General features: G+C 41.1%; 1 protein-coding gene across 2 annotated transcripts in view; it reads left to right on the forward strand.

Moving 5' to 3' along the window:
• The window catches only part of NT5DC3 (5'-nucleotidase domain containing 3), a 391,194-nt gene extending 386,004 nt beyond the window's left edge, over positions 1–5,190 (forward strand). The window contains exon 16 of one of the 2 annotated variants that reach the window (XM_086919172.1): positions 4,081–5,190. The gene's annotated coding sequence lies outside the window, so the exon portion shown is untranslated. The remainder of the gene's footprint in view (positions 1–4,080) is intronic. The other variant, XM_086919173.1, reaches the window with a different exon arrangement.
• The last annotated feature ends 824 nt before the right edge of the window (positions 5,191–6,014 follow it).

Raw genomic sequence — 6,014 nt, forward strand, 5'->3', positions numbered from 1 at the left:
GGCATGTTCTTACTCCCCTCCACATCCTGGTCTAAAAGAACTGCAGCATGACTAGCATTTTGGGTTCACTCTTATTTGGTCCTCTTGAATGCAGCAGTATCACACTTAACCATACATAGCAAGCCAGGTCATAAGAGGCTTTGATATAGAATCCACAACAAAGGATCAAATAGAAATGTGTGTATATTTTTAATGCATGTGTGTTTGTGACTACCTTGTTGGCCATTACATCATCCTTCCATTCTGTAGACTCACTGTAAAATATGCATTACATCAACCCACTGTAATAAAGGGCTGCGTGTACCATAGCCCTAACCTCTACCCTAACTAACTAGCGCTTGCCATAACCCATTCTATTTAAGCTGATGTGGTGTCTATGTTGCAGAGTTAGTGGATTGAAGGTGCGGCATTTCTACTCCTATCCGATAAATCTACCGTTGTCTACAGTTTGGGTGAATAGATTGCCACTCATTGCTGCACACTTTAATGTTAAACCTCCCACTCGCATTTTCGTTTTGATAGGGTTTGATTATAGCAACGTCTGAGATAAACTTGGAGCAAACCACAGATTTGATTATTTGATTATTGAGTATTAAGAACAATCTACTAGGTTCAAATAATCATCTGAGCCCACAGAACAAGAGGGCTTTGAAATTTGTGTGGTCTAGTGATTAAGCAGCCTTGCCTTTACATTTATTTTCCCCACACTCACAAATTGGCGTAACACTAATTGATGGGGCACTCCTTGAAAACCTGGTGAGAGATCCCCCGAGGTTTTTACAACCTACCAGTTTTACAATGCCATGTTCTAAACAGCCCTCCCTTCATTTACCACCAGCACCACAGAAGCCACATCAGCTTGCTATACTAGGGTAAAACCATCTTGATGTCTTGTGCACTAGTGTAGTAGAAGAAATACAGTACCAAGTTCATTGTACACATTTGTAGCTAACTCTACTGCTCTTTGAGTGATTTTGTCCCACCAATCATTCCACAGTATGCAAATTAATGGTTTTATTCAAACTGTGGCTCACTTTGTTTTAAAATTTCATTTAGAGAGCTGGGGCGCACTCTGGTGGTCGGTAAACAAATTGCCTGCATACAATTGTTTATCACACTGCAGATTTCCTCTTCTCAAGTCCTTAATTTCATGTGGTGTCGACTCATTTCAAAGCTCTCCATATTGCAAATCTGATTTCTGTGAGAGGTAATCTTTGAAAATCTACTACAAATGCTCCTCTGAGGTTACATAACTATTTGGGCCACCATAATTATGGGTCCTATCTTTTATTTTTATTTATTTACTTATTACATTTGTATAGCGCATTATCACCGATTGGTCTCTAAGCGCTTGTACTTGAGGAACTGAACCATTCAGAGAGCAGACAACCCAGTTATATCACATCCCACGCTTCTCGAAAAAGCACTGTTTTTAAAGATCGCCTGAAGGGCATTAAATTTGGTTCCTTCCTGAGACTTAATGGTAGCTTGTTCCAGGCTGCGGGAAGAGTGGTTGAAAAAGCCCGTCCACCCAATGTGGTCAGACGATAGCGCAGATTCACCAGAAGAGCGTCCTCAGATGAACACAACGTTCTTCTAGGGGTATATTGCACCAACCTGGCTTTAATATAGTTGGGTGAATTGCCATAAACCGCTTTGTGAGCGATGCACAGACCTTTCAATAGAATCCTCTGCCTAATAGGAAGCCAATGTAATTGGCGTAAAAGAGGAGAGGCATGGGTGTTTCTGGGCTTTCCAAAAATCAGTCTGGCTGCATCGTTCATCACGATTTGCAGTCTCGAAAGTTGCTGCTGGGGAAGCCCAACATAGAGGGCATTCCCATTGTCGAGACGTCCTAGGATCATTGCGGACACCACCGTCCTTCGTGTGGAAAAAGAGAGCATTGGGAAGATTTTCCGGAGTTGCCTTAGGAGGCCAACGCATGTGCCAACCACCGAAGACACTTGATTTTTCATGGATAGATTACCATCAATATGGATACCCAGGCTTTTCACCACTTTTGCAGCGATCGGTGTCCTACCCAACTCCTGAGGCCAGAGAAGATCGTTCCAGGGATTGCTTGAGATGGTAATAGGCAATACTTCGGTCTTCTCTGGATTAATCTTCAGGGAGTTGGAGGACATCCAGTTGGTCGTGTATTTTAAGATGTTATGTAACCTAGCCTGGGTATCAGATCACTCCTCAATTTGTATGATAATCTGTGTGTCATCGGCGTAGTTAGAAATTTGACACTCCATTTGGTTTAGAGCAAAAATCAGTGGCTGTAGGTATATGTTAAAAAGGAGCGGTGAGAGGGCAGATCCCTGCGTCACTCCGCATGTTATTGCTATCGCAGTGGTTCCTCAAGGAATGTGTACTTAGGGTGAGTGGAACAGATATCCACTGTGTGCATATTGCTTTATTTGGATGTACTTTCTATCCACCCACCCAAACAAGCATTCTTTGGCCCTACAGGTCTCCATATTGCTTTAATAACATTTTTATCAGGGACAATTTTTTTTGCAGTGAACATTATGCTAAACTATTTGCTAACACTTGTTTTAAAGTGGAGATGTAAAGTCCTGACCTTTTAACTCCTCAATAAACCACGTTAGCTTTCTAGAGGGCCTAACGTTACCATACTTTGAAGTATCTACATAGAAAGTAGTATAGATAGAGTGGGTTTTGGGTCAGCCCAGCTCAGCCATTTGCTTTTATTTACCTTTCAGGATTTTCCAACCGTTAAACGGGCTCTCCTTCAAGCAGATGGCATTTCGTGGAAGGTTACATTGCCCTTTTGCTGTTCCTACTAGGTTTTGATGACAGAGCAGGGCTTGAAGAAGTCTTCACCGCTGTGTCGCCCATGCTATTGCTTCCTCTCCTTAGCCGCTCATCCTGACTCCGCTGTACCCCTTGCTCCCTCATTCCCATCGCACCCTGTCATCAATCCCCTTGGCTGGTTCTTTCGTGTAATTATTCAACCTGTCCTCCCTTATTCTCACACTCACTCCCATTTCACCCCACTTCCCTCACTCCTATCCTCAGCCCCCTCACACCATTCTTTCCCGTTATTGTCCTGTTCGTCCCTGCCTCTGAGCCCCCTCAGAATCACTGCTTTGCCTCCTTTAACTTTGCCCCCTCCCCTCCATTTGTCCTCTCTCGCATTTGCTCAACTTTGGATGCTTTCCTATTTGCTTCCTTTACATTTGGAGCTGCTGCCTTGACGGGTCTACAACACATCTGTAGAGCTGTTCCTTATGTTTCAGACAGGCAGTTTGTTGATACACTGACTAGTACTACCTATAAATATTAGTGACCTGTTTCCAAAACGTACAGAATATTCACTCAAAACCTCCACAGGTGATATCATCCGCATAGCCAAGCTTTGCTATATTTACTTAAATCATAGACCACCAGAAGAATCATTAGACTTGCAAAAGGGAATATGCAGACATATGTTGAAGCCTTGCTTTCGTTATGATCAGCCGAACTCAAGCTAAAAACACAGTCAATATTTATTATCCCTGTTCCTCATACTTCTTTGATATTCTGAGGTGGTGGCATTGGTGAAAGCATTTAGGAAGACTAGCAACATCTTATGGTACTACAGCCTACTAGACCAAGCACTTGTACCTTTGGGACCTCAAGGCCTGCATCAGATATGGCAGTAGCAAGGCCTTATTTCTGACTTGAGGGACCTACAGCAGCCTGGTTCAGGAAATGCTAATTGCAGCTTTTCAAGGACATGATAACGTTCTTTGACACAAGTGAGACTTGCTTCCCCTGCCAGTGTTTGCTCTTTCATCAGTAACAATTAAGTGCATTGTAGTTGCTATCAGCATTTAGGACCAATCACACTTTACATCTTAATTAAGAAAACAAAGAGGCTTTCCTTTAGCCCAGGAATGATTAAGCTGTCCGCTTCTTGCATGCTGTGGCAAGGATGAGCAAAGCATGCCCAAAGGTTGTTTATTTTCTGTTCAGAACACTCTTATCAGTTTAGCTTGCCTCATAATTGTTGCCTGAAAAATATCTTTACCTGAACAACTGGTTTATTTAGTTATTTTCTTCTCTTTGAAGCCATGTGGCCCAGTGATCAGGGCACAGGACTAGGAGTCAGAAGTACCAAAGCACAAATCCAATCTTCAGTACTGTCGATCACTTTACATCTGTGAAGCTCAGTTTGCATGAGTATGTTATGAAGATAGATTGCAAGCTCTTCATGGGCAGAAAATATTATTTTATTGTGACAGAGGACATTGCAACAGCTTAAAAAGGTCATAAAATGTTTACATTCGTTCGTCAAATGTTTTACTGTAATTTCTTATTCTCCCCTCCCACTACAGCCATCGTTGAATGTATTATTTCTATCCACCTTGGTGAAGAATCCATTTATGGTTGCCTTATGCTTAAACTGGGGAATGTGCATGTATTCCTTAAACATGCAGTGGGGAAGATGTAGTTATACTGCCTAAGACACTTGATTTGACCCTCACAGGAAGCAGTAGAAAGTCGGATAACGGATTGATGGTTTGAGAGGTGGCCGCTTTGGCTTCTAGACTAGGGTGAATGGGGTCTTACTCTGAAACTGTCGTGGTACGGACTGTGGAATAAGACAGGGCAACAGCAGCATAAGAGTGAAAATGATGTACAGAATGAGCCAGAAGAAGAAAAGAAGTGGACTGAGATTGTGACCGTGAATCCGAGCTGGGCATGCAAAATTGGTGAAAGAAGGAATTTAAATGAGGGCTGTAGAATTCCCTTCGAAAAAAGCTTCCACGGTTAGGTACTAGAAGACTTATTTTCATGTTCTAGTCAATCTTAAACATAATCTAGATATTTAAGTCCACTGTTTAAATGTTTTTTTCTGTTGGAATGTATTTGTTTTAGAAATATTTTATCAAAACTTTACCATGCTCTTTTTGGGATTTTCTTTTTTTGTGTGTGTTTTTTGGGGATTTTTTTATGTAGCTATTATGATGAGTGCATTGGGGGAAATGTTGCTATGGTTTCTGTCGATAGCGTATTCTCATTATTAGTTTTTTTGTAGAAAAATTGTTTTTGAATGTAAACGTGTACTTGACATTGGTGTACCCTGTAAAATAGTACTTATAAAAAAAAGTACATTTTGATTTGCTGTAATAAGCTGAAACTAGGAATATTTTGATTAATAAATTATTCATGAAAGTTCTTCTGTTTGGCAGTAATGTGCCTCATTAACTTGCTGATCCTGCACAGTTATGGTACGTCACAAATGAATTACAAAAAGACAGGTATACAGGAACCAATTCCGACAGCATTCATATAAACTATGTACCAATTTAACCTAGCCAGGCCCAATGGTTTCTTAATATGAACTCTTGCTGTGAAAAGTTCAATAAATGTATTGGTATATGTGTGTTTTTCAAAATGCATTATGGAAGGAGCGGAACTGCACTCCGGTCCAGATGCACAGCGAATGTGGTGATCTCAAATCCTTTTAAATCACTATTTCATTTTTATCACAATTACTCCATGTAGTCCAAACTTTTTGTCTTCAAACCATTTTATTTTCATAGATCTTATTGCACGTGATATGCATCTGTTTTATCAGCTTCTCATGCATAGGGTATGCCCATCCGGGCCTTTTTCCATGCACGTATTTAACAGAACATTCTTGGTTGCAAGTTCATAAAATACCCAATGCATTTCGGACTTTATCAAGCCCTTCGTCAGGGGTTCTCTGCAAGATTAAAAAACGTGTATATTAAAATCTAACCTCACATGTTGTGACAGTTTATATAAACATTCAAACAACTCGTGTGCTATATTACTATTAATAGCGCTTTCCCTCTAAGCCCAGAGACAGCTGCCTCCGTAGTAAAACTAAAGAAATGCTCTAGCGCCCCATCGAACTGTGTATGTTAAACCTTCCCTTGCTCCAAGTACCGTCACTGTGCTCACCCCCCAGATCGCTTCTATCTCACCCTTTCCCTAGTTCAGCTTTACTCTCCCCCGAAGTAATATATTAAACC

Source organism: Lissotriton vulgaris, chromosome 1_1 (assembly GCF_964263255.1).
Source record: "Lissotriton vulgaris chromosome 1_1, aLisVul1.2, whole genome shotgun sequence".
NCBI classification, from domain to species: domain Eukaryota; kingdom Metazoa; phylum Chordata; class Amphibia; order Caudata; family Salamandridae; genus Lissotriton; species Lissotriton vulgaris.